The sequence below is a fragment of the Argiope bruennichi genome, chromosome 6 (genome assembly GCF_947563725.1).
Source record: "Argiope bruennichi chromosome 6, qqArgBrue1.1, whole genome shotgun sequence".
Classification (NCBI taxonomy): Eukaryota; Metazoa; Arthropoda; class Arachnida; order Araneae; family Araneidae; genus Argiope; species Argiope bruennichi.
In genome coordinates, this window is record NC_079156.1 from 14,373,454 (window position 1) to 14,399,035 (window position 25,582).

Below are 25,582 nucleotides of genomic sequence, written 5' to 3' on the forward strand. Positions count from 1 at the left end.
TTTGTTGACTCAGGTATAGTACGATAATCCGAGAAATGAAGTTGCACCTAAGATCAGTCCCTTAGCTCACTTTTTTCTCCGCATAAAAGACTAATTTTTATGGAAAGAGAAACTACACTTCAGGGACACGAATAATACAAACCTACTTTTACATTCTTATTATCGAATAAATTTCTACTTTTCATTACAGGTGATAGACGTCGCGTGCTTGAAATTGAGATAACACGTTATTAGAAAATAGTTTTGAAAAATATGATGAGTGTAGCACTGATGTTCGCGTGTTTTCGCGGATCTAATGTGTCCTCAATAGTATAGTGGTGAGTATCCCCGCCTGTCACGCGAGAGACCGGGGTTCGATTCCCCGCCGGGGAGTGAACATTTTGACAATTTGTTTTGTTGACTCAGGTATAGTACGATAGTCCGAGAAATGAAGTTGCACCTAAGATCAGTCCCTTAGCTCACTTTTTTCTCCGCATAAAAGACTAATTTTTATGGAAAGAGAAACGACACTTCAGGGACACGAATAATACAAACCTACTTTTACATTCTCATTATCGAATAAATTTCTACTTTTCATTACAGGTGATAGAAGTCGCGTGCTTCAAATTGAGATAACACGTTATTAGAAAATAGTTTTGAAAAATATGATGAGTGTAGCACTGATGTTCCCGTGTTTTCGCGGATCTAATGTGTCCTCGGTAGTATAGTGGTGAGTATCCCCGCCTGTCACGCGGGAGACCGTGGTTCGATTCCCCGCCAGGGAGTGAAGAGTTTGACAATTTGTTTTGTTGACTCAGGTATAGTACGATAGTCCGAGAAATGAAGTTGCACCTAAGATCAGTCCCTTAGCTCACCTTTTTCTCCGCATAAAAGACTAATTTTTATGGAAAGAGAAACTACACTTCAGGGACACGAATAATACAAACCTACTTTTACATTCTCATTATCGAATAAATTTCTACTTTTCATTACAGGTGATAGAAGTCGCGTGCTTCAAAGTGAGAAAACACGTTATTAGAAAATAGTTTTGAAAAATATGATGAGTGTAGCACTGATGTTCCCGTGTTTTCGCGGATCTAATGTGTCCTCGGTAGTATAGTGGTGAGTTTCTCCGCCTGTCACACGGGAGACCGGGGTTCGATTCCACTCCGGGGAGTGAAGATTTTGAGAATTTGTTTTGTTGACTCAGGTGTAATACGATAGTCCGAGAAATGAAGTTGCACCTAAGATCAGTCCCTTAGCTAACTTTTTTCTCCGCATAAAAGACTAATTTTTATGGAAAGAGGAGCTACACTTCAGGGACACGAATAATACAAACCTAATTTTACATTCTCATTATCGAATAAATTTTTACTTTTCATTACAGGTGATAGAAGTCGCGTGCTTGAAATTGAGATAACACGTTATTGGAAAATAGTTTTGAAAAATATGATGAGTGTAGCACTGATGTTCCCGTGTTTTCGCGGATCTAATGTGTCCTCGGAAGCATAGTGGTGATTTTCCCCGCCGGTCACGCGGGAGACCGGGTTTCGATTCCCCGCCGGGGAGTGAAGATTTTGACAATATCTTTTGTTGACTCAGGTATAGTACAATAGTCCGAGAAATGAAGTTGCAACTGAGATTAGTCCCTTAGCTCAGTTTTTCTCCGCATAAAAGACTAATTTTTATGGAAAGAGAAACTACACTTCAGGGACACGAATAATACAAACCTACTTTTACATTCTCATTATCGAATAAATTTCTACTTTTCATTACAGGTGATAGAAGTCGCGTGCTTCAAATTGAGATAACACCTTATTAGAAAATAGTTTTGAAAAATATGATGAGTGTAGCACTGATGTTCCCGTGTTTTTGCCGATCTAATGTGTCCTCGGTAGTATAGTGGTGAGTATCCCCGCCTGTCACGCGGGAGACCGGGGTTCGATTTCCCGCCGGGGAGTGACGATTTTGAAAATTTTTTTGTTGACTCAGGTATAGTACGATAGTCCGAGAAATGAATTTGCACCTAAGATCAGTCCCTTAGCTCACTTTTTCCTCCGCATAAAAGACTAATTTTTATGGAAAGAGGAGCTACACTTCAGGGACACGAATAATACAAACCTACTTTTACATTCTCATTATCTAATAAATTTCTACTTTTCATTACAGGTGATAGAAGTCGCGGGCTTCAAATTGAGAAAACACGTTATTAGAAAATAGTTTTGAAAAATATGATGAGTGTAGCACTGATGTTCCCGTGTTTTCGCCGATCTAATGTGTCCTCGGTAGTACAGTGGTGAGTATCCCCGCCTGTCACGCGGGAGACCGGGGTTCGATTCCCCGCCGGGGAGTGACGCTTTTGAAAATTTTTTTGTTGACTCAGGTATAGTACGATAATCCGAGAAATGAAGTTGCACCTAAGATCAGTCCCTTAGCTCACTTTTTTCTCCGCATAAAAGACTAATTTTTATGGAAAGAGAAACTACACTTCAGGGACACGAATAATACAAACCTACTTTTACATTCTCATTATCGAATAAATTTCTACTTTTCATTACAGGTGATAGAAGTCGCGTGCTTGAAATTGAGATAACACGTTATTAGAAAATAGTTTTGAAAAATATGATGAGTGTAGCACTGATGTTCCCGTGTTTTCGCGGATCTAATGTGTCCTCGGTAGTATAGTGGTGAGTATCCCCGCCTGTCACGCGGGAGACCGGGGTTCGATTCCCCGCCGTGGAGTGAACATTTTGACAATTTGTTTTGTTGACTCAGGTATAGTACGATAGTCCGAGAAATGAAGTTGCACCTAAGATCAGTCCCTTAGCTCACTTTTTTCTCCGCATAAAAGACTAATTTTTATGGAAAGAGAAACTACACTTCAGGGACACGAATAATACAAACCTACTTTTACATTCTCATTATCGAATAAATTTCTACTTTTCATTACAGGTGATAGAAGTCGCGTGCTTGAAATTGAGATAACACGTTATTAGAAAATAGTTTTGAAAAATATGATGAGTGTAGCACTGATGTTCCCGTGTTTTCGCTGATCTAATGTATCCTCAGTAGTATAGTGGTGAGTATCCCCGCCTGTCACGCGGGAGTTCGGGGTTCGATTCCCCGCTGGGGATTGAACATTTTGACAATTTGTTTTGTTGACTCAGGTATAGTACGATAGTCCGAGAAATGAAGTTGCACCTAAGATCAGTCCCTTAGCTCACTTTTTTCTCCGCATAAAAGACTAATTTTTATGGAAAGAGAAACTACACTTCAGGGACACGAATAATACAAACCTAATTTTACATTCTCATTATCGAATAAATTTCTACTTTTCATTACAGGTGATAGAAGTCGCGTGCTTGAAATTGAGATAACACGTTATTCGAAAATAGTTTTGAAAAATATGATGAGTGTAGCACTGATGTTCCCGTGTTTTCGCGGATCTAATGTGTCCTCGGTAGTATAGTGGTGAGTATCCCCGCCTGTCACGCGGGAGACCGGGGTTCGATTCCCCGCCGGGGAGTGAAGAGTTTGACAATTTGTTTTGTTGACTCAGGTATAGTACGATAGTCCGAGAAATGAAGTTGCACCTAAGATCAGTCCCTTAGCTCACTTTTTTCTCCGCATAAAAGACTAATTTTTATGGAAAGAGAAACTACACTTCAGGGACACGAATAATACAAACCTAATTTTACATTCTCATTATCGAATAAATTTCTACTTTTCATTACAGGTGATAGAAGTCGCGTGCTTCAAATTGAGAAAACACGTTATTAGAAAATAGCTTTGAAAAATATGATGAGTGTAGGACTTATGTTCCCGTGTTTTCGCGGATCTAATGTGTCCTCGGCAGTATAGTGGTGAGTATCACCGCCTGTCACGCGGGAGACCGGGGTTCAATTCCCCGCTGGGGAGTGAACATTTTGACAAATTGTTTTGTTGACTCAGGTATAGTACGATAGTCCGAGAAATGAAGTTGCACCTAAGATCAGTCCCTTAGCTCACTTTTTTCTCCGCATAAAAGACTAATTTTTATGGAAAGAGAAACTACACTTCAGGGACACGAATAATACAAACCTAATTTTACATTCTCATTATCGAATAAATTTCTACTTTTCATTACAGGTGATAGAAGTCGCGTGCTTGAAATTGAGATAACACGTTATTAGAAAATAGTTTTGAAAAATATGATGAGTGTAGCACTGATGTTCCCGTGTTTTCGCGGATCTAATGTGTCCTCGGTAGTATAGTGGTGAGTATCCCCGCCTGTCACGCGGGAGACCGGGGTTCGATTCCCCGCCGTGGAGTGAAGAGTTTGACAATTTGTTTTGTTGACTCAGGTATAGTACGATAGTCCGAGAAATGAAGTTGCACCTAAGATCAGTCCCTTAGCTCACTTTTTTCTCCGCATAAAAGACTAATTTTTATGGAAAGAGAAACTACACTTCAGGGACACGAATAATACAAACCTACTTTTACATTCTCATCATCGAATAAATTTCTACTTTTCATTACAGGTGATAGAAGTCGCGTGCTTGAAATTGAGATAACACGTTATTAGAAAATAGTTTTGAAAAATATGATGAGTGTAGCACTGATGTTCCCGTGTTTTCGCGGATCTAATGTGTCCTCGGTAGTATAGTGGTGAGTATTCCCGCCTGTCACGCGAGAGACCGGGGTTCGATTCCCCACCGGGGAGTGAACATTTTGACAATTTGTTTTGTTGACTCAGGTATAGTACGATAGTCCGAGAAATGAAGTTGCACCTAAGATCAGTCCCTTAGCTCACTTTTTTCTCCGCATAAAAGACTAATTTTTATGGAAAGAGAAACTACACTTCAGGGACACGAATAATACAAACCTACTTTTTCATTCTCATTATCGAATAAATTTCTACTTTTCATTACAGGTGATAGAAGTCGCGTGCTTCAAATTGAGAAAACACGTTATTAGAAAATAGATTTGAAAAATATGATGAGTGTAGGACTGATGTTCCCGTGTTTTCGCGGATCTAATGTGTCCTCGGCAGTATAGTGGTGAGTATCACCGCCTGTCACGCGGGAGACCGGGGTTCGATTCCCCGCCGGGGAGTGACGATTTTGAAAATTTTTTTGTTGACTCAGGTATAGTACGAAAGTCCGAGAAATGAAGTTGCACCTAAGATCAGTCCCTTAGCTCACTTTTTTCTCCGCATAAAAGACTAATTTTTATGGAAAGAGAAACTACACTTCATGGACACGAATAATACAAACCTAATTTTACATTCTCATTATCGAATAAATTTCTACTTTTCATTACAGGTGATAGAAGTCGCGTGCTTGAAATTGAGATAACACGTTATTAGAAAATAGTTTTGAAAAATATGATGAGTGTAGCACTGATGTTCCCGTGTTTTCGCGGATCTAATGTGTCCTCGGTAGTATAGTGGTGAGTATCCCCGCCTGTCACGCGAGAGACCGGGGTTCGATTCCCCGCCGGGGAGTAAACATTTTGACAATTTGTTTTGTTGACTCAGGTATAGTACGATAGTCCGAGAAATGAAGTTGCACCTAAGATCAGTCCCTTAGCTCACTTTTTTCTCCGCATAAAAGACTAATTTTTATGGAAAGAGAAACTACACTTCAGGGACACGAATAATACAAACCTAATTTTACATTCTCATTATCGAATAAATTTCTACTTATCATTACAGGTGATAGAAGTCGCGTGCTTGAAATTGAGATAACACGTTATTAGAAAATAGTTTTGAAAAATATGATGAGTGTAGCACTGATGTTCCCGTGTTTTCGCGGATCTAATGTGTCCTCGGTAGTATAGTGGTGAGTATCCCCGCCTGTCTCGCGGGAGACCGGGGTTCGATTCCCCGCCGTGGAGTGAAGAGTTTGACAATTTGTTTTGTTGACTCAGGTATAGTACGATAGTCCGAGAAATGAAGTTGCACCTAAGATCAGTCCCTTAGCTCACTTTTTTCTCCGCATAAAAGACTAATTTTTATGGAAAGAGAAACTACACTTCAGGGACACGAATAATACAAACCTACTTTTACATTCTCATTATCGAATAAATTTCTACTTTTCATTACAGGTGATAGAAGTCGCGTGCTTGAAATTGAGATAACACGTTATTAGAAAATAGTTTTGAAAAATATGATGAGTGTAGCACTGATGTTCCCGTGTTTTCGCGGATCTAATGTGTCCTCGGTAGTATAGTGGTGAGTATCCCCGCCTGTCACGCGAGAGACCGGGGTTCGATTCCCCGCCGGGGAGTAAACATTTTGACAATTTGTTTTGTTGACTCAGGTATAGTACGATAGTCCGAGAAATGAAGTTGCACCTAAGATCAGTCCCTTAGCTCACTTTTTTCTCCGCATAAAAGACTAATTTTTATGGAAAGAGAAACTACACTTCAGGGACACGAATAATACAAACCTAATTTTACATTCTCATTATCGAATAAATTTCTACTTATCATTACAGGTGATAGAAGTCGCGTGCTTGAAATTGAGATAACACGTTATTAGAAAATAGTTTTGAAAAATATGATGAGTGTAGCACTGATGTTCCCGTGTTTTCGCGGATCTAATGTGTCCTCGGTAGTATAGTGGTGAGTATCCCCGCCTGTCTCGCGGGAGACCGGGGTTCGATTCCCCGCCGTGGAGTGAAGAGTTTGACAATTTGTTTTGTTGACTCAGGTATAGTACGATAGTCCGAGAAATGAAGTTGCACCTAAGATCAGTCCCTTAGCTCACTTTTTTCTCCGCATAAAAGACTAATTTTTATGGAAAGAGAAACTACACTTCAGGGACACGAATAATACAAACCTACTTTTACATTCTCATTATCGAATAAATTTCTACTTTTCATTACAGGTGATAGAAGTCGCGTGCTTGAAATTGAGATAACACGTTATTAGAAAATAGTTTTGAAAAATATGATGAGTGTAGCACTGATGTTCCCGTGTTTTCGCGGATCTAATGTGTCCTCGGTAGTATAGTGGTGAGTATCCCCGCCTGTCACGCGAGAGACCGGGGTTCGATTCCCCACCGGGGAGTGAACATTTTGACAATTTGTTTTGTTGACTCAGGTATAGTACGATAGTCCGAGAAATGAAGTTGCACCTAAGATCAGTCCCTTAGCTCACTTTTTTCTCCGCATAAAAGACTAATTTTTATGGAAAGAGAAACTACACTTCAGGGACACGAATAATACAAACCTACTTTTTCATTCTCATTATCGAATAAATTTCTACTTTTCATTACAGGTGATAGAAGTCGCGTGCTTCAAATTGAGAAAACACGTTATTAGAAAATAGATTTGAAAAATATGATGAGTGTAGGACTGATGTTCCCGTGTTTTCGCGGATCTAATGTGTCCTCGGCAGTATAGTGGTGAGTATCACCGCCTGTCACGCGGGAGACCGGGGTTCGATTCCCCGCTGGGGAGTGAAGATTTTGAGAATTTTTTGTTGACTCAGGTGTAATACGATAGTCCGAGAAATGAAGTTGCACCTAAGATCAGTCCCTTAGCTCACTTTTTTCTCCGCATAAAAGACTAATTTTCATGGAAAGAGAAACTACACTTCAGGGACACGAATAATACAAACCTACTTTTACATTCTCATTATCGAATAAATTTCTACTTTTCATTACAGGTGATAGAAGTCGCGTGCTTCAAATTGAGAAAATATGTTATTAGAAAATAGTTTTGAAAAATATGATGAGTGAAGCTCTGATGTTCCCTTGTTTTCCCGGATCTAATATGTCCTCGGTAGTATAGTGGTGAATATCCCCTCCTGTTACGCGGGAGACCGGGGTTCGATTCCCCACAGGGGAGTGACTATTTTAACAATTGGTTTTGTTGACTCAGGTATAGTACGATAGTCCGAGAAATGAAGTTGCACCTAAGATCAGTCCCTTAGCTCACTTTTTTCTCCGCATAAAAGACTAATTTTTATGGAAAGAGGAGCTACACTTCAGAGACACGAATAATACAAACCTAATTTTACATTCTCATTATCGAATAAATTTCTACTTTTCATTACAGGTGATAGAAGTCGCGTGCTTCAAATTGAGATAACACGTTATTAGAAAATAGTTTTGAAAAATATGATGAGTGTAGCACTGATGTTCCCGTGTTTTCGCGGATCTAATGTGTCCTCGGTAGTATAGTGGTGAGTATCCCCGCCTGTCACGCGGGAGACCGGGGTTCGATTCCCCGCCGGGGAGTGAAGAGTTTGACAATTTGTTTTGTTGACTCAGGTATAGTACGATAGTCCGAGAAATGAAGTTGCACCTAAGATCAGTCCCTTAGCTCACTTTTTTCTCCGCATAAAAGACTAATTTTTATGGAAAGAGGAACTACACTTCAGGGACACGAATAATACAAACCTACTTTTACATTCTCATTATCGAATAAATTTCTACTTTTCATTACAGGTGATAGAAGTCGTGTGCTTCAAATTGAGAAAACACGTTATTAGAAAATAGTTTTGAAAAATATGATGAGTGTAGCACTGATGTTACCGTGTTTTCGCGGATCTAATGTGTCCTCGGTAGTATAGTGGTGAGTATCCCCGCCTGTCACGCGAGAGACCGGGGTTCGATTCCCCGCCGGGGAGTGAAGAGTTTGACAATTTGTTTTGTTGACTCAGGTATAGTACGATAGTCCGAGAAATGAAGTTGCACCTAAGATCAGTCCCTTAGCTCACTTTTTTCTCCGCATAAAAGACTAATTTTTATGGAAAGAGAAACTACACTTCAGGGACACGAATAATACAAACCTACTTTTACATTCTCATTATAGAATAAATTTCTACTTTTCATTACAGGTGATAGAAGTCGTGTGCTTCAAATTGAGAAAACACGTTATTAGAAAATAGTTTTGAAAAATATGATGAGTGTAGCACTGATGTTCCCGTGTTTTCGCGGATCTAATGTGTCCTCGGTAGTATAGTGGTGAGTATCCCCGCCTGTCACGCGGGAGACCGGGGTTCGATTCCCCGCCGGGGAGTGAAGATTTTGACAATTTGTTTTGTTGACTCAGGTATAGTACGATAGTCCGAGAAATGGAGTTGCACCTAAGATCAGTCCCTTAGCTCACTTTTTTCTCCGCATAAAAGACTAATTTTCATGGAAAGAGAAACTACACTTCAGGGACACGAATAATACAAACCTAATTTTACATTCTCATTATCGAATAAATTTCTACTTTTCATTACAGGTGATAGAAGTCGCGTGCTTGAAATTGAGATAACACGTTATTAGAAAATAGTTTTGAAAAATATGATGAGTGTAGCACTGATGTTCCCGTGTTTTCGCGGATCTAATGTGTCCTCGGTAGTATAGTGGTGAGTATCCCCGCCTGTCACGCGAGAGACCGGGGTTCGATTCCCCGCCGGGGAGTGAACATTTTGACAATTTGTTTTGTTGACTCAGTTATAGTACGATAGTCCGAGAAATGAAGTTGCACCTAAGATCAGTCCCTTAGCTCACTTTTTTCTCCGCATAAAAGACTAATTTTTATGGAAAGAGAAACTACACTTCAGGGACACGAATAATACAAACCTACTTTTACATTCTCATTATAGAATAAATTTCTACTTTTCATTACAGGTGATAGAAGTCGTGTGCTTCAAATTGAGAAAACACGTTATTAGAAAATAGTTTTGAAAAATATGATGAGTGTAGCACTGATGTTACCGTGTTTTCGCGGATCTAATGTGTCCTCGGTAGTATAGTGGTGAGTATCCCCGCCTGTCACGCGAGAGACCGGGGTTCGATTCCCCGCCGGGGAGTGAAGATTTTGACAATTTGTTTTGTTGACTCAGGTATAGTACGATAGTCCGAGAAATGAAGTTGCACCTAAGATCAGTCCCTTAGCTCACTTTTTTCTCCGCATAAAAGACTAATTTTCATGGAAAGAGAAACTACACTTCAGGGACACGAATAATACAAACCTAATTTTACATTCTCATTATCGAATAAATTTCTACTTTTCATTACAGGTGATAGAAGTCGCGTGCTTGAAATTGAGATAACACGTTATTAGAAAATAGTTTTGAAAAATATGATGAGTGTAGCACTGATGTTCCCGTGTTTTCGCGGATCTAATGTGTCCTCGGTAGTATAGTGGTGAGTATCCCCGCCTGTCACGCGAGAGACCGGGGTTCGATTCCCCGCCGGGGAGTGAACATTTTGACAATTTGTTTTGTTGACTCAGTTATAGTACGATAGTCCGAGAAATGAAGTTGCACCTAAGATCAGTCCCTTAGCTCACTTTTTTCTCCGCATAAAAGACTAATTTTTATGGAAAGAGAAACTACACTTCAGGGACACGAATAATACAAACCTACTTTTACATTCTCATTATAGAATAAATTTCTACTTTTCATTACAGGTGATAGAAGTCGTGTGCTTCAAATTGAGAAAACACGTTATTAGAAAATAGTTTTGAAAAATATGATGAGTGTAGCACTGATGTTCCCGTGTTTTCGCGGATCTAATGTGTCCTCGGTAGTATAGTGGTGAGTATCCCCGCCTGTCACGCGGGAGACCGGGGTTCGATTCCCCGCCGGGGAGTGAAGATTTTGACAATTTGTTTTGTTGACTCAGGTATAGTACGATAGTCCGAGAAATGAAGTTGCACCTAAGATCAGTCCCTTAGCTCACTTTTTTCTCCGCATAAAAGACTAATTTTCATGGAAAGAGAAACTACACTTCAGGGACACGAATAATACAAACCTAATTTTACATTCTCATTATCGAATAAATTTCTACTTTTCATTACAGGTGATAGAAGTCGCGTGCTTGAAATTGGGATAACACGTTATTAGAAAATAGTTTTGAAAAATATGATGAGTGTAGCACTGATGTTCCCGTGTTTTCGCGGATCTAATGTGTCCTCGGTAGTATAGTGGTGAGTATCCCCGCCTGTCACGCGAGAGACCGGGGTTCGATTCCCCGCCGGGGAGTGAACATTTTGACAATTTGTTTTGTTGACTCAGTTATAGTACGATAGTCCGAGAAATGAAGTTGCACCTAAGATCAGTCCCTTAGCTCACTTTTTTCTCCGCATAAAAGACTAATTTTTATGGAAAGAGAAACTACACTTCAGGGACACGAATAATACAAACCTACTTTTACATTCTCATTATAGAATAAATTTCTACTTTTCATTACAGGTGATAGAAGTCGTGTGCTTCAAATTGAGAAAACACGTTATTAGAAAATAGTTTTGAAAAATATGATGAGTGTAGCACTGATGTTCCCGTGTTTTCGCGGATCTAATGTGTCCTCGGTAGTATAGTGGTGAGTATCCCCGCCTGTCACGCGGGAGACCGGGGTTCGATTCCCCGCCGGGGAGTGAAGATTTTGACAATTTGTTTTGTTGACTCAGGTATAGTACGATAGTCCGAGAAATGAAGTTGCACCTAAGATCAGTCCCTTAGCTCACTTTTTTCTCCGCATAAAAGACTAATTTTCATGGAAAGAGAAACTACACTTCAGGGACACGAATAATACAAACCTAATTTTACATTCTCATTATCGAATAAATTTCTACTTTTCATTACAGGTGATAGAAGTCGCGTGCTTGAAATTGAGATAACACGTTATTAGAAAATAGTTTTGAAAAATATGATGAGTGTAGCACTGATGTTCCCGTGTTTTCGCGGATCTAATGTGTCCTCGGTAGTATAGTGGTGAGTATCCCCGCCTGTCACGCGGGAGACCGGGGTTCGATTCCCCGCCGGGGAGTGAACATTTTGACAATTTGTTTTGTTGACTCAGGTATAGTACGATAGTCCGAGAAATGAAGTTGCACCTAAGATCAGTCCCTTAGCTCACTTTTTTCTCCGCATAAAAGACTAATTTTTATGGAAAGAGAAACTACACTTCAGGGACACGAATAATACAAACCTACTTTTACATTCTCATTATAGAATAAATTTCTACTTTTCATTACAGGTGATAGAAGTCGTGTGCTTCAAATTGAGAAAACACGTTATTAGAAAATAGTTTTGAAAAATATGATGAGTGTAGCACCGATGTTCCCGTGTTTTCGCGGATCTAATGTGTCCTCGGTAGTATAGTGGTGAGTATCCCCGCCTGTCACGCGGGAGACCGGGGTTCGATTCCCCGCCGGGGAGTGAAGAGTTTGACAATTTGTTTTGTTGACTCAGGTATAGTACGATAGTCCGAGAAATGGAGTTGCACCTAAGATCAGTCCCTTAGCTCACTTTTTTCTCCGCATAAAAGGCTAATTTTTATGGAAAGAGAAACTACACTTCAGGGACACGAATAATACAAACCTACTTTTACATTCTCATTATCGAATAAATTTCTACTTTTCATTACAGGTGATAGAAGTCGCGTGCTTCAAATTGAAATAACACGTTATTAGAAAATAGTTTTGAAAAATATGATGAGTGTAGCACTGATGTTCCCGTGATTTCGCGGATCTAATGTGTCCTCGGTAGTATAGTGGTGAGTATCCCCGCCTGTCACGCGGGAGACCGGGGTTCGATTCCCCGCCGGGGAGTGAAGAGTTTGACAATTTGTTTTGTTGACTCAGGTATAGTACGATAGTCCGAGAAATGAAGTTGCACCTAAGATCAGTCCCTTAGCTCACTTTTTTCTAAGCATAAAAGATTAATTTTTATGGAAAGAGGAACTACACTTCAGGGACACGAATAATACAAACCTACTTTTACATTCTCATTATAGAATAAATTTCTACTTTTCATTACAGGTGATAGAAGTCGTGTGCTTCAAATTGAGAAAACACGTTATTAGAAAATAGTTTTGAAAAATATGATGAGTGTAGCACTGATGTTCCCGTGTTTTCGCGGATCTAATGTGTCCTCGGTAATATAGTGGTGAGTATCCCCGCCTGTCACGCGGGAGACCGGGGTTCGATTCAACGCCGGGGAGTGAAGATTTTGACAATTTGTTTTGTTGACTCAGGTATAGTACGATAGTCCGAGAAATGAAGTTGCACCTAAGATCAGTCCCTTAGCTCACTTTTTCTCCGCATAAAAGGCTAATTTTTATGGAAAGAGAAACTACACTTCAGGGACACGAATAAAACAAACCTAATTTTACATTCTCATTATCGAATAAATTTCTACTTTTCATTACAGGTGATAGAAGTCGCGTGCTTCAAATTGAGATAACACGTTATTAGAAAATAGTTTTGAAAAATATGATGAGTGTAGCACTGATGTTCCCGTGTTTTCGCGGATCTAATGTGTCCTCGGTAGTATAGTGGTGAGTATCCCCGCCTGTCACGCGGGAGACCGGGGTTCGATTCCCCGCCGGGGAGTGAAGAGTTTGACAATTTGTTTTGTTGACTCAGGTATAGTACGATAGTCCGAGAAATGGAGTTGCACCTAAGATCAGTCCCTTAGCTCACTTTTTTCTCCGCATAAAAGGCTAATTTTTATGGAAAGAGAAACTACACTTCAGGGACACGAATAATACAAACCTACTTTTACATTCTCATTATCGAATAAATTTCTACTTTTCATTACAGGTGATAGAAGTCGCGTGCTTCAAATTGAGATAACACGTTATTAGAAAATAGTTTTGAAAAATATGATGAGTGTAGCACTGATGTTCCCGTGTTTTCGCGGATCTAATGTGTCCTCGGTAGTATAGTGGTGAGTATCCCCGCCTGTCACGCGGGAGACCGGGGTTCGATTCCCCGCCGGGGAGTGAAGAGTTTGACAATTTGTTTTGTTGACTCAGGTATAGTACGATAGTCCGAGAAATGAAGTTGCACCTAAGATCAGTCCCTTAGCTCACTTTTTTCTAAGCATAAAAGACTAATTTTTATGGAAAGAGGAACTACACTTCAGGGACACGAATAATACAAACCTACTTTTACATTCTCATTATAGAATAAATTTCTACTTTTCATTACAGGTGATAGAAGTCGTGTGCTTCAAATTGAGAAAACACGTTATTAGAAAATAGTTTTGAAAAATATGATGAGTGTAGCACTGATGTTCCCGTGTTTTCGCGGATCTAATGTGTCCTCGGTAGTATAGTGGTGAGTATCCCCGCGTGTCACGCGGGAGACCGGGGTTCGATTCAACGCCGGGGAGTGAAGATTTTGACAATTTGTTTTGTTGACTCAGGTATAGTACGATAGTCCGAGAAATGGAGTTGCACCTAAGATCAGTCCCTTAGCTCACTTTTTCTCCGCATAAAAGGCTAATTTTTATGGAAAGAGAAACTACACTTCAGGGACACGAATAAAACAAACCTAATTTTACATTCTCATTATCGAATAAATTTCTACTTTTCATTACAGGTGATAGAAGTCGCGTGCTTCAAATTGAGATAACACGTTATTAGAAAATAGTTTTGAAAAATATGATGAGTGTAGCACTGATGTTCCCGTGTTTTCGCGGATCTAATGTGTCCTCGGTAGTATAGTGGTGAGTATCCCCGCCTGTCACGCGGGAGACCGGGGTTCGATTCCCCGCCGGGGAGTGAAGAGTTTGACAATTTGTTTTGTTGACTCAGGTATAGTACGATAGTCCGAGAAATGGAGTTGCACCTAAGATCAGTCCCTTAGCTCACTTTTTTCTCCGCATAAAAGGCTAATTTTTATGGAAAGAGAAACTACACTTCAGGGACACGAATAATACAGACCTACTTTTACATTCTCATTATCGAATAAATTTCTACTTTTCATTACAGGTGATAGAAGTCGCGTGCTTCAAATTGAGATAACACGTTATTAGAAAATAGTTTTGAAAAATATGATGAGTGTAGCACTGATGTTCCCGTGTTTTCGCGGATCTAATGTGTCCTCGGTAGTATAGTGGTGAGAATCCCCGCCTGTCACGCGGGAGACCGGAGTTCGATTCCCCGCCGGGGAGTGAAGAGTTTGACAATTTGTTTTGTTGACTCAGGTATAGTACGATAGTCCGAGAAATGAAGTTGCACCTAAGATCAGTCCCTTAGCTCACTTTTTTCTAAGCATAAAAGACTAATTTTTATGGAAAGAGGAACTACACTTCAGGGACACGAATAATACAAACCTACTTTTACATTCTCATTATAGAATAAATTTCTACTTTTCATTACAGGTGATAGAAGTCGTGTGCTTCAAATTGAGAAAACACGTTATTAGAAAATAGTTTTGAAAAATATGATGAGTGTAGCACTGATGTTCCCGTGTTTTCGCGGATCTAATGTGTCCTCGGTAGTATAGTGGTGAGTATCCCCGCCTGTCACGCGGGAGACCGGGGTTCGATTCAACGCCGGGGAGTGAAGATTTTGACAATTTGTTTTGTTGACTCAGGTATAGTACGATAGTCCGAGAAATGGAGTTGCACCTAAGATCAGTCCCTTAGCTCACTTTTTCTCCGCATAAAAGGCTAATTTTTATGGAAAGAGAAACTACACTTCAGGGACACGAATAAAACAAACCTAATTTTACATTCTCATTATCGAATAAATTTCTACTTTTCATTACAGGTGATAGAAGTCGCGTGCTTCAAATTGAGATAACACGTTATTAGAAAATAGTTTTGAAAAATATGATGAGTGTAGCACTGATGTTCCCGTGTTTTCGCGGATCTAATGTGTCCTCGGTAGTATAGTGGTGAGTATCCCCGCCTGTCACGCGGGAGACCGGGGTTCGATTCCCCGCCGGGGAGTGAAGAGTTTGACAATTTGTTTTGTTGACTCAGGTATAGTACGATAGTCCGAGAAATGGAGTTGCACCTAAGATCAGTCCCTTAGCTCACTTTTTTCTCCGCATAAAAGGCTAATTTTTATGGAAAGAGAAACTACACTTCAGGGACACGAATAATACAAACCTACTTTTACATTCTCATTATCGAATAAATTTCTACTTTTCATTACAGGTGATAGAAGTTGCGTGCTTCAAATTGAGATAACACGTTATTAGAAAATAGTTTTGAAAAATATGATGAGTGTAGCACTGATGTTCCCGTGTTTTCGCGGATCTAATGTGTCCTCGGTAGTATAGTGGTGAGAATCCCCGCCTGTCACGCGGGAGACCGGGGTTCGATTCCCCGCCGGGGAGTGAAGAGTTTGACAATTTGTTTTGTTGACTCAGGTATAGTACGATAGTCCGAGAAATGAAGTTGCACCTAAGATCAGTCCCTTAGCTCACTTTTTTCTAAGCATAAAAGACTAATTTTTATGGAAAGAGGAACTACACTTCAGGGACACGAATAATACAAACCTACTTTTACATTCTCATTATAGAATAAATTTCTACTTTTCATTACAGGTGATAGAAGTCGTGTGCTTCAAATTGAGAAAACACGTTATTAGAAAATAGTTTTGAAAAATATGATGAGTGTAGCACTGATGTTCCCGTGTTTTCGCGGATCTAATGTGTCCTCGGTAGTATAGTGGTGAGTATCCCCGCCTGTCACGCGGGAGACCGGGGTTCGATTCAACGCCGGGGAGTGAAGATTTTGACAATTTGTTTTGTTGACTCAGGTATAGTACGATAGTCCGAGAAATGGAGTTGCACCTAAGATCAGTCCCTTAGCTCACTTTTTCTCCGCATAAAAGGCTAATTTTTATGGAAAGAGAAACTACACTTCAGGGACACGAATAAAACAAACCTAATTTTACATTCTCATTATCGAATAAATTTCTACTTTTCATTACAGGTGATAGAAGTCGCGTGCTTCAAATTGAGATAACACGTTATTAGAAAATAGTTTTGAAAAATATGATGAGTGTAGCACTGATGTTCCCGTGTTTTCGCGGATCTAATGTGTCCTCGGTAGTATAGTGGTGAGTATCCCCGCCTGTCACGCGGGAGACCGGGGTTCGATTCCCCGCCGGGGAGTGAAGAGTTTGACAATTTGTTTTGTTGACTCAGGTATAGTACGATAGTCCGAGAAATGGAGTTGCACCTAAGATCAGTCCCTTAGCTCACTTTTTTCTCCGCATAAAAGGCTAATTTTTATGGAAAGAGAAACTACACTTCAGGGACACGAATAATACAAACCTACTTTTACATTCTCATTATCGAATAAATTTCTACTTTTCATTACAGGTGATAGAAGTCGCGTGCTTCAAATTGAGATAACACGTTATTAGAAAATAGTTTTGAAAAATATGATGAGTGTAGCACTGATGTTCCCGTGTTTTCGCGGATCTAATGTGTCCTCGGTAGTATAGTGGTGAGTATCCCCGCCTGTCACGCGGGAGACCGGGGTTCGATTCCCCGCCGGGGAGTGAAGAGTTTGACAATTTGTTTTGTTGACTCAGGTATAGTACGATAGTCCGAGAAATGAAGTTGCACCTAAGATCAGTCCCTTAGCTCACTTTTTTCTAAGCATAAAAGACTAATTTTTATGGAAAGAGGAACTACACTTCAGGGACACGAATAATACAAACCTACTTTTACATTCTCATTATAGAATAAATTTCTACTTTTCATTACAGGTGATAGAAGTCGTGTGCTTCAAATTGAGAAAACACGGTATTAGAAAATAGTTTTGAAAAATATGATGAGTGTAGCACTGATGTTCCCGTGTTTTCGCGGATCTAATGTGTCCTCGGTAGTATAGTGGTGAGTATCCCCGCCTGTCACGCGGGAGACCGGGGTTCGATTCAACGCCGGGGAGTGAAGATTTTGACAATTTGTTTTGTTGACTCAGGTATAGTACGATAGTCCGAGAAATGGAGTTGCACCTAAGATCAGTCCCTTAGCTCACTTTTTCTCCGCATAAAAGGCTAATTTTTATGGAAAGAGAAACTACACTTCAGGGACACGAATAAAACAAACCTAATTTTACATTCTCATTATCGAATAAATTTCTACTTTTCATTACAGGTGATAGAAGTCGCGTGCTTCAAATTGAGATAACACGTTATTAGAAAATAGTTTTGAAAAATATGATGAGTGTAGCACTGATGTTCCCGTGTTTTCGCGGATCTAATGTGTCCTCGGTAGTATAGTGGTGAGTATCCCCGCCTGTCACGCGGGAGACCGGGGTTCGATTCCCCGCCGGGGAGTGAAGAGTTTGACAATTTGTTTTGTTGACTCAGGTATAGTACGATAGTCCGAGAAATGGAGTTGCACCTAAGATCAGTCCCTTAGCTCACTTTTTTCTCCGCATAAAAGGCTAATTTTTATGGAAAGAGAAACTACACTTCAGGGACACGAATAATACAAACCTACTTTTACATTCTCATTATCGAATAAATTTCTACTTTTCATTACAGGTGATAGAAGTCGCGTGCTTCAAATTGAGATAACACGTTATTAGAAAATAGTTTTGAAAAATATGATGAGTGTAGCACTGATGTTCCCGTGTTTTCGCGGATCTAATGTGTCCTCGGTAGTATAGTGGTGAGTATCCCCGCCTGTCACGCGGGAGACCGGGGTTCGATTCCCCGCCGGGGAGTGAAGAGTTTGACAATTTGTTTTGTTGACTCAGGTATAGTACGATAGTCCGAGAAATGAAGTTGCACCTAAGATCAGTCCCTTAGCTCACTTTTTTCTCCGCATAAGAAGACTATTTTTTATGGAAAGAGAAACTACACTTCAGGGACACGAATAATACAAACCTACTTTTACATTCTCATTATCGAATAAATTTCTACTTTTCATTACAGGTGATAGAAGTCGCGTGCTTCAAATTGAGAAAACACGTTATTAGAAAATAGTTTTGAAAAATATGATGAGTGTACCACTGATGTTCCCTTGTTTTCGCGGATCTAATGTGTCCTCGGTAGTATATTGGTGAGTATCCCCGCCTGACACCCGGGAGATGGGGTTTCGATTCCCCGCCGGGGAGTGAACATTTTGACAATTTGTTTTGTTGACTCAGGTATAGTACGATAGGCCGAGAAATGAAGTTGCACCTAAGATCAGTCCCTTAGCTCACTTTTTTCTCCGCATAAAAGGCTAATTTTTATGGAAAGAGGAGATACACTTCAGGGACACGAATAATACAAACCTAATTTAACATTCTCATTATCGAAAAAATTTCTACTTTTCATTACAGGTGATAGAAGTCCCGTGCTTCAAATCGAGATAACACGTTATTAGAAAATAGTTTTGAAAAATATGATGAGTGTAGCACTGATGTTCCCGTGCTTTCGTGGTTCTCATGTGTCCTCGGTAGTATAGTGGTGAGTATCCCCGCCTGTCACCCGGGAGATGGGGTTTCGATTTCCCGCCGGGGAGTGAACATTTTGACAATTTGTTTTGTTGACTCAGGTATAGTACGATAGTCAACGAAAATCGAGTTGCACCTAAGATCAGTCCCTTAGCTCACTTTTTTCTCCGCATAAAAGGCTAATTTTTATAGAAAGAGGAGATACACTTCAGGGACACGAATAATACAAACCTAATTTAACATTCTCATTATCGAAAAAATTTCTACTTTTCATTACAGGTGATAGAAGTCCCGTGCTTCAAATCGAGATAACACGTTATTAGAAAATAGTTTTGAAAAATATGATGAGTGTAGCACTGATGTTCCCGTGTTTTCGCGGATCTAATGTGTCCTCGGTAGTATAGTGGTGAGTATCCCCGCCTGTCACCGGGAGATGGGGTTTCGATTCCCCGCCGGGGAGTGAACATTTTGACAATTTATTTTGTTGACTCAGGTATAGTACGATAGTCCGAGAAATCGAGTTGCACCTAAGATCAGTCCCTTAGCTCACTGTTTTCTCCGCATAAAAGGCTAATTTTTATGGAAAGAGAAACTACACTTCAGGGACACGAATAATACAAACCTACTTTTACCTTCTCATTATCGAATAAATTTCTACTTTTCATTACAGGTGATAGAAGTCGCGTGCTTCAAATTGAGATAACACGTTATTAGAAAATAGTTTTGAAAAATATGATGAGTGTAGCACTGATGCTTCCGTGTTTTCGTGGATCTAATGTGTCCTCGGTAGTATAGTGGTGAGTATCCCCCCCTGTCACGCGGGAGACCCTGCTTCGATTCCCCGCAGGGGAGTGAAGATTTTGACAATTTGTTTTGTTGACTCAGGTATAGTACGATAGTCCGAGAAATGAAGTTGCACCTAAGATCAGTCCCTTATCTCACTTTTTTCTCCGCATAAAAGACTTATTTTTATGGAAAGAGGAACTACACTTCAGGGACACGAATAATACAAACCTACTTTTACATTCTCATTAACGAAAAAATTTCTACTTTTCATTACAGGTGATAGAAGGCGCGTGCTTCAAATTGAGATAACACGTTATTAGAAAATAGTTTTGAAAAATATGATGAGTGTAGTACTGATGTTCCCTTGTTTTCGCGGATCTAATGTGTCCTCGGTAGTATAGTGGTGAGTATCCCCGCCTGTCACGCGGGAGAACGGGGTTCGATTCCCCTCCGGGGAGTTAAGATTTTGAAGATTTGTTTTGTTGACTCAAGTGTAATACGATAGTCCGAGAAATGAAGTTGCACCTAAGATCAGTAACTTAGCTCACTTTTTTCTCCGCATAAGAAGACTAATTTTTATGGAAAGAGAAACGACACTTCAGGGACACGAATAATACAAACCTACTTTTACATTCTCATTATCGAATAAATTTCTACTTTTCATTACAGGTGATAGAAGTCGCTTGCTTCAAATTGAGAAAACTCGTTATTAGAAAATAGATTTGAAAAATATGATGAGTGTAGCACTGATGTTCCCTTGTTTTCACGGATCTAATGTGCCCTCGGTAATATATTGGTGAGTATCCCCGCCTGTCACCCGGGAGATGGGGTTTCGATTCCCCGCCGGGGAGTGAACATTTTGACAATTTGTTTTGTTGACTCAGGTATAGTACGATAGGCCGAGAAATGAAGTTGCACCTAAGATCAGTCCCTTAGCTCACTTTTTTCTCCGCATAAAAGACTAATTTTTATGGAAAGAGAAACTACACTTGAGGGAAAGGAATAATACAAACCTACTTTTACATTCTCATTATCGAAAAAATTTCTACTTTTCATTACAGGTGATAGAAGTCGCGTGCTTCAAATTGAGATAACACGTTATTAGAAAATAGTTTTGAAAAATATGATGAGTGTAGCACTGATGTTCCGTTGTTTTCGCGGATCTAATGTGTCCTCGGTAGTATAGTGGTGAGTATCCCCGCCTGTCACGCGGGAGACCGGGGTTCGATTCCCCGCCGGGGAGTGGAGATTTTGACAATTTGTATTGTTGACTCAGGTATAGTACGATAGTCCGAGAAATGAAGTTGCACCTAAGATCAGTCCCTTAGCTCACTTTTTTCTCCGCATAAAAGGCTAATTTTTATGGAAAGAGAAACTACACTTCAGGGACACGAATAATACAAACCTACTTTTACATTCTCATTATCGAAAAAATTTCTACTTTTCATTACAGGTGATAGAAGTCCCGTGCTTCAAATTGAGATAACACGTTATTAGAAAATAGTTATGAAAAATATGATGAGTGTAGCACTGATGTTCCCGTGTTTTCGCGGATCTAATGTGTCCTCGGTAGTATAGTGGTAAGTATCCCTGCCTGTCACGCGGGAGACCGGGGTTCGATTCCCCGCCGGGGAGTGAAGATTTTGACGATTTGTATTGTTGACTCAGGTATAGTACGATAGTCCGAGAAATGAAGTTGCAAATAAGATCAGTCCCTTAGCTCACTTTTTTCTCCGCATAAAAGAATAATTTTTATGGAAAGAGGAGCTACACTTCAGGGACACGAATAATACAAACCTACTTTTACATTCTCATTATCGAAAAAATTTCTACTTTTCATTACAGGTGATAGAAGTCGCGTGCTTCAAATTGAGATAACGCGTTATTAGAAAATAGTTTTGAAAAATATGATGAGTGTAGCACTGATGTTCCGTTGTTTTCGCGGATCTAATGTGTCCTCGTTAGTATAGTGGTGAGTATCCCCCCCCTGTCAAGCGGGAGACCGGGGTTCGATTCCCCTCCGGGGAGTTAAGATTTTGACGATTTGTTTTGTTGACTCAGGTATAGTACGATAGTCCGAGAAATGAAGTTGCACCTAAGATCAGTCCCTTAGCTCACTTTTTTCTCCGCATAAAAGATTAATTTTTATGGAAAGAGGAGCTACACTTCAGGGACACGAATAATACAAACCTACTTTTACATTCTCAATATCGAAAAAATTTCTACTTTTCATTACAGGTGATAGAAGTCCCGTTCTTCAAATTGAGATAACACGTTATTAGAAAATAGTTATGAAAAATATGATGAGTGTAGCATTGATGTTCCCGTGTTTTCGCAGATCTAATGTGTCCTCGGTAGTATAGTGGTGAGTATCCCCGCCTGTCACGCGGGAGACCTGGGTTCGATTCCCCGCCGGGGAGTGAAGATTTTGACAATTTGTTTTGTTGACTCAGGTATAGTTCGATAGTCCGAGAAATGAAGTTGCACCTAAGATCAGTCCCTTAGCTCACTTTTTTCTCCGCATAAGAAGACTAATTTTTATGGAAAGAGAAACGACACTTCAGGGACACGAATTATACAAACCTAATTTAACATTCTCATTATCGAAAAAATTTCTACTTTTCATTACAGGTGATAGAAGTCCCGTGCTTCAAATCGAGATAACACGTTATTAGAAAATAGTTTTGAAAAATATGATGAGTGTAGCACTGATGTTCCCGTGCTTTCGTGGTTCTCATGTGTCCTCGGTAGTATAGTGGTGAGTATCCCCGCCTGTCACCCGGGAGATGGGGTTTCGATTCCCCGCCGGGGAGTGAACATTTTGACAATTTGTTTTGTTGACTCAGGTATAGTACGATAGTCAACGAAAATCGAGTTGCACCTAAGATCAGTCCCTTAGCTCACTTTTTTCTCCGCATAAAAGGCTAATTTTTATGGAAAGAGGAGATACACTTCAGGGACACGAATAATACAAACCTACTTTTATATTCTCATTATCGAATAAATTTCTACTTTTCATTACAGGTGATAGAAGTCGCGTGCTTCAAATTGAGATAACACGTTATTAGAAAATAGTTTTGAAAAATATGATGAGTGTAGCACTGATGTTTCCGTGTTTTCGTGTATCTAATGTGTCCTCGGTAGTATAGTGGTGAGTATCCCCGCCTGTCACGCTGGAGACCGGGGTTCGATTCCCCGCCGGGGAGTGAAGATTTTGACAATTTGTTTTGTTGACTCAGGTATAGTACGATAGTCCGAGAAATGAAGTTGCACCTAAGATCAGTCCCTTAGCTCACTTTTTTCTCCGCATAAAAGACTAATTTTTATGGAAAGAGGAACTACACTGCAGGGACACGAATAATACAAACCTACTTTTACCTTCTCATTATCGAATAAATTTCTACTTTTCATTACAGGTGATAGAAGGCGCGTGCTTCAAATTGAGATAACACGTTATTAGAAAATAGTTTTGAAAAATATGATGAGTGTAGCACTGATGTTCCGTTGTTTTCGCGGATCTAATGTGTCCTCGGTAGTATAGTGGTGAGTATCCCCCCCCTGTCACGCGGGAGACCCTGCTTCGATTCCCCGCCGGGGAGTGAAGATTTTGACAATTTGTTTTGTTGACTCAGGTATAGTACGATAGTCCGAGAAATGAAGTTGCACCTAAGATCAGTCCCTTATCTCACTTTTTTCTCCGCATAAAAGACTAATTTTTAAGGAAAGAGGAACTACACTTCAGGGACACGAATAATACAAACCTACTTTTACATTCTCATTATCGAAAAAATTTCTACTTTTCATTACAGGTGATAGAAGGCGCGTGCTTCAAATTGAGATAACACGTTATTAGAAAATAGTTTTGAAAAATATGATGAGTGTAGTACTGATGTTCCCTTGTTTTCGCGGATCTAATGTGTCCTCGGTAGTATAGTGGTGAGTATCCCCGCCTGTCACGCGGGAGAACGGGGTTCGATTCCCCTCCGGGGAGTTAAGATTTTGACGATTTGTTTTGTTGACTCAAGTGTAATACGATAGTCCGAGAAATGAAGTTGCACCTAAGATCAGTAACTTAGCTCACTTTTTTCTCCGCATAAGAAGACTAATTTTTATGGAAAGAGGAGATACACTTCAGGGACACGAATAATACAAACCTACTTTTATATTCTCATTATCGAATAAATTTCTACTTTTCATTACAGGTGATAGAAGTCGCGTGCTTCAAATTGAGATAACACGTTATTAGAAAATAGTTTTGAAAAATATGATGAGTGTAGCACTGATGTTTCCGTGTTTTCGTGTATCTAATGTGTCCTCGGTAGTATAGTGGTGAGTATCCCCGCCTGTCACGCTGGAGACCGGGGTTCGATTCCCCGCCGGGGAGTGAAGATTTTGACAATTTGTTTTGTTGACTCAGGTATAGTACGATAGTCCGAGAAATGAAGTTGCACCTAAGATCAGTCCCTTAGCTCACTTTTTTCTCCGCATAAAAGACTAATTTTTATGGAAAGAATAACTACACTGCAGGGACACGAATAATACAAACCTACTTTTACCTTCTCATTATCGAATAAATTTCTACTTTTCATTACAGGTGATAGAAGGCGCGTGCTTCAAATTGAGATAACACGTTATTAGAAAATAGTTTTGAAAAATATGATGAGTGTAGCACTGATGTTCCGTTGTTTTCGCGGATCTAATGTGTCCTCGGTAGTATAGTGGTGAGTATCCCCCCCCTGTCACGCGGGAGACCCTGCTTCGATTCCCCGCCGGGGAGTGAAGATTTTGACAATTTGTTTTGTTGACTCAGGTATAGTACGATAGTCCGAGAAATGAAGTTGCACCTAAGATCAGTCCCTTATCTCACTTTTTTCTCCGCATAAAAGACTAATTTTTAAGGAAAGAGGAACTACACTTCAGGGACACGAATAATACAAACCTACTTTTACATTCTCATTATCGAAAAAATTTCTACTTTTCATTACAGGTGATAGAAGGCGCGTGCTTCAAATTGAGATAACACGTTATTAGAAAATAGTTTTGAAAAATATGATGAGTGTAGTACTGATGTTCCCTTGTTTTCGCGGATCTAATGTGTCCTCGGTAGTATAGTGGTGAGTATCCCCGCCTGTCACGCGGGAGAACGGGGTTCGATTCCCCTCCGGGGAGTTAAGATTTTGACGATTTGTTTTGTTGACTCAAGTGTAATACGATAGTCCGAGAAATGAAGTTGCACCTAAGATCAGTAACTTAGCTCACTTTTTTCTCCGCATAAGAAGACTAATTTTTATGGAAAGAGAAACGACACTTCAGGGACACGAATAATACAAACCTACTTTTACATTCTCATTATCGAAAAAATTTCTACTTTTCATTACAGGTGATAGAAGTCCCGTGCTTCAAATTGAGATAACACGTTATTAGAAAATAGTTATGAAAAATATGATGAGTGTAGCACTGATGTTCCCGTGTTTTCGCGGATCTAATGTGTCCTCGGTAGTATAGTGGTAAGTATACCTGCCTGTCACGCGGGAGACCGGGGTTCGATTCCCCGCCGGGGAGTGAAGATTTTGACGATTTGTATTGTTGACTCAGGTATAGTACGATAGTCCGAGAAATGAAGTTGCAAATAAGATCAGTCCCTTAGCTCACTTTTTTCTCCGCATAAAAGAATAATTTTTATGGA

At 39.9% G+C, this 25,582-nt stretch overlaps 18 non-coding genes across 18 annotated transcripts; all 18 read left to right on the forward strand.

The window, feature by feature from the left end:
• Positions 1-2,258: 2,258 nt before the first annotated feature.
• Positions 2,259-2,330, forward strand: Trnad-guc (transfer RNA aspartic acid (anticodon GUC)). Its single transcript has one exon. It is a non-coding gene; the product is annotated as a tRNA-Asp (tRNA).
• Positions 2,331-3,433: 1,103 nt separating this feature from the next.
• On the forward strand, positions 3,434-3,505 carry Trnad-guc (transfer RNA aspartic acid (anticodon GUC)). Its single transcript has one exon. It is a non-coding gene; the product is annotated as a tRNA-Asp (tRNA).
• A 4,629-nt stretch (positions 3,506-8,134) lies between these two features.
• Positions 8,135-8,206, forward strand: Trnad-guc (transfer RNA aspartic acid (anticodon GUC)). The gene has a single exon. It is a non-coding gene; the product is annotated as a tRNA-Asp (tRNA).
• A 712-nt stretch (positions 8,207-8,918) lies between these two features.
• On the forward strand, positions 8,919-8,990 carry Trnad-guc (transfer RNA aspartic acid (anticodon GUC)). The gene has a single exon. It is a non-coding gene; the product is annotated as a tRNA-Asp (tRNA).
• A 1,496-nt stretch (positions 8,991-10,486) lies between these two features.
• Trnad-guc (transfer RNA aspartic acid (anticodon GUC)) lies at positions 10,487-10,558 on the forward strand. Its single transcript has one exon. It is a non-coding gene; the product is annotated as a tRNA-Asp (tRNA).
• Positions 10,559-11,270: 712 nt separating this feature from the next.
• Trnad-guc (transfer RNA aspartic acid (anticodon GUC)) lies at positions 11,271-11,342 on the forward strand. Its single transcript has one exon. It is a non-coding gene; the product is annotated as a tRNA-Asp (tRNA).
• A 320-nt stretch (positions 11,343-11,662) lies between these two features.
• Positions 11,663-11,734, forward strand: Trnad-guc (transfer RNA aspartic acid (anticodon GUC)). Its single transcript has one exon. It is a non-coding gene; the product is annotated as a tRNA-Asp (tRNA).
• A 320-nt stretch (positions 11,735-12,054) lies between these two features.
• On the forward strand, positions 12,055-12,126 carry Trnad-guc (transfer RNA aspartic acid (anticodon GUC)). The gene has a single exon. It is a non-coding gene; the product is annotated as a tRNA-Asp (tRNA).
• Positions 12,127-12,446: 320 nt separating this feature from the next.
• Trnad-guc (transfer RNA aspartic acid (anticodon GUC)) lies at positions 12,447-12,518 on the forward strand. The gene has a single exon. It is a non-coding gene; the product is annotated as a tRNA-Asp (tRNA).
• A 711-nt stretch (positions 12,519-13,229) lies between these two features.
• On the forward strand, positions 13,230-13,301 carry Trnad-guc (transfer RNA aspartic acid (anticodon GUC)). Its single transcript has one exon. It is a non-coding gene; the product is annotated as a tRNA-Asp (tRNA).
• A 320-nt stretch (positions 13,302-13,621) lies between these two features.
• Positions 13,622-13,693, forward strand: Trnad-guc (transfer RNA aspartic acid (anticodon GUC)). The gene has a single exon. It is a non-coding gene; the product is annotated as a tRNA-Asp (tRNA).
• Positions 13,694-14,404: 711 nt separating this feature from the next.
• On the forward strand, positions 14,405-14,476 carry Trnad-guc (transfer RNA aspartic acid (anticodon GUC)). Its single transcript has one exon. It is a non-coding gene; the product is annotated as a tRNA-Asp (tRNA).
• Positions 14,477-15,579: 1,103 nt separating this feature from the next.
• Trnad-guc (transfer RNA aspartic acid (anticodon GUC)) lies at positions 15,580-15,651 on the forward strand. Its single transcript has one exon. It is a non-coding gene; the product is annotated as a tRNA-Asp (tRNA).
• Positions 15,652-16,754: 1,103 nt separating this feature from the next.
• On the forward strand, positions 16,755-16,826 carry Trnad-guc (transfer RNA aspartic acid (anticodon GUC)). The gene has a single exon. It is a non-coding gene; the product is annotated as a tRNA-Asp (tRNA).
• A 320-nt stretch (positions 16,827-17,146) lies between these two features.
• Positions 17,147-17,218, forward strand: Trnad-guc (transfer RNA aspartic acid (anticodon GUC)). Its single transcript has one exon. It is a non-coding gene; the product is annotated as a tRNA-Asp (tRNA).
• Positions 17,219-17,929: 711 nt separating this feature from the next.
• Trnad-guc (transfer RNA aspartic acid (anticodon GUC)) lies at positions 17,930-18,001 on the forward strand. The gene has a single exon. It is a non-coding gene; the product is annotated as a tRNA-Asp (tRNA).
• Positions 18,002-18,321: 320 nt separating this feature from the next.
• Trnad-guc (transfer RNA aspartic acid (anticodon GUC)) lies at positions 18,322-18,393 on the forward strand. Its single transcript has one exon. It is a non-coding gene; the product is annotated as a tRNA-Asp (tRNA).
• Positions 18,394-21,067: 2,674 nt separating this feature from the next.
• Trnad-guc (transfer RNA aspartic acid (anticodon GUC)) lies at positions 21,068-21,139 on the forward strand. The gene has a single exon. It is a non-coding gene; the product is annotated as a tRNA-Asp (tRNA).
• Positions 21,140-25,582: the final 4,443 nt, after the last annotated feature.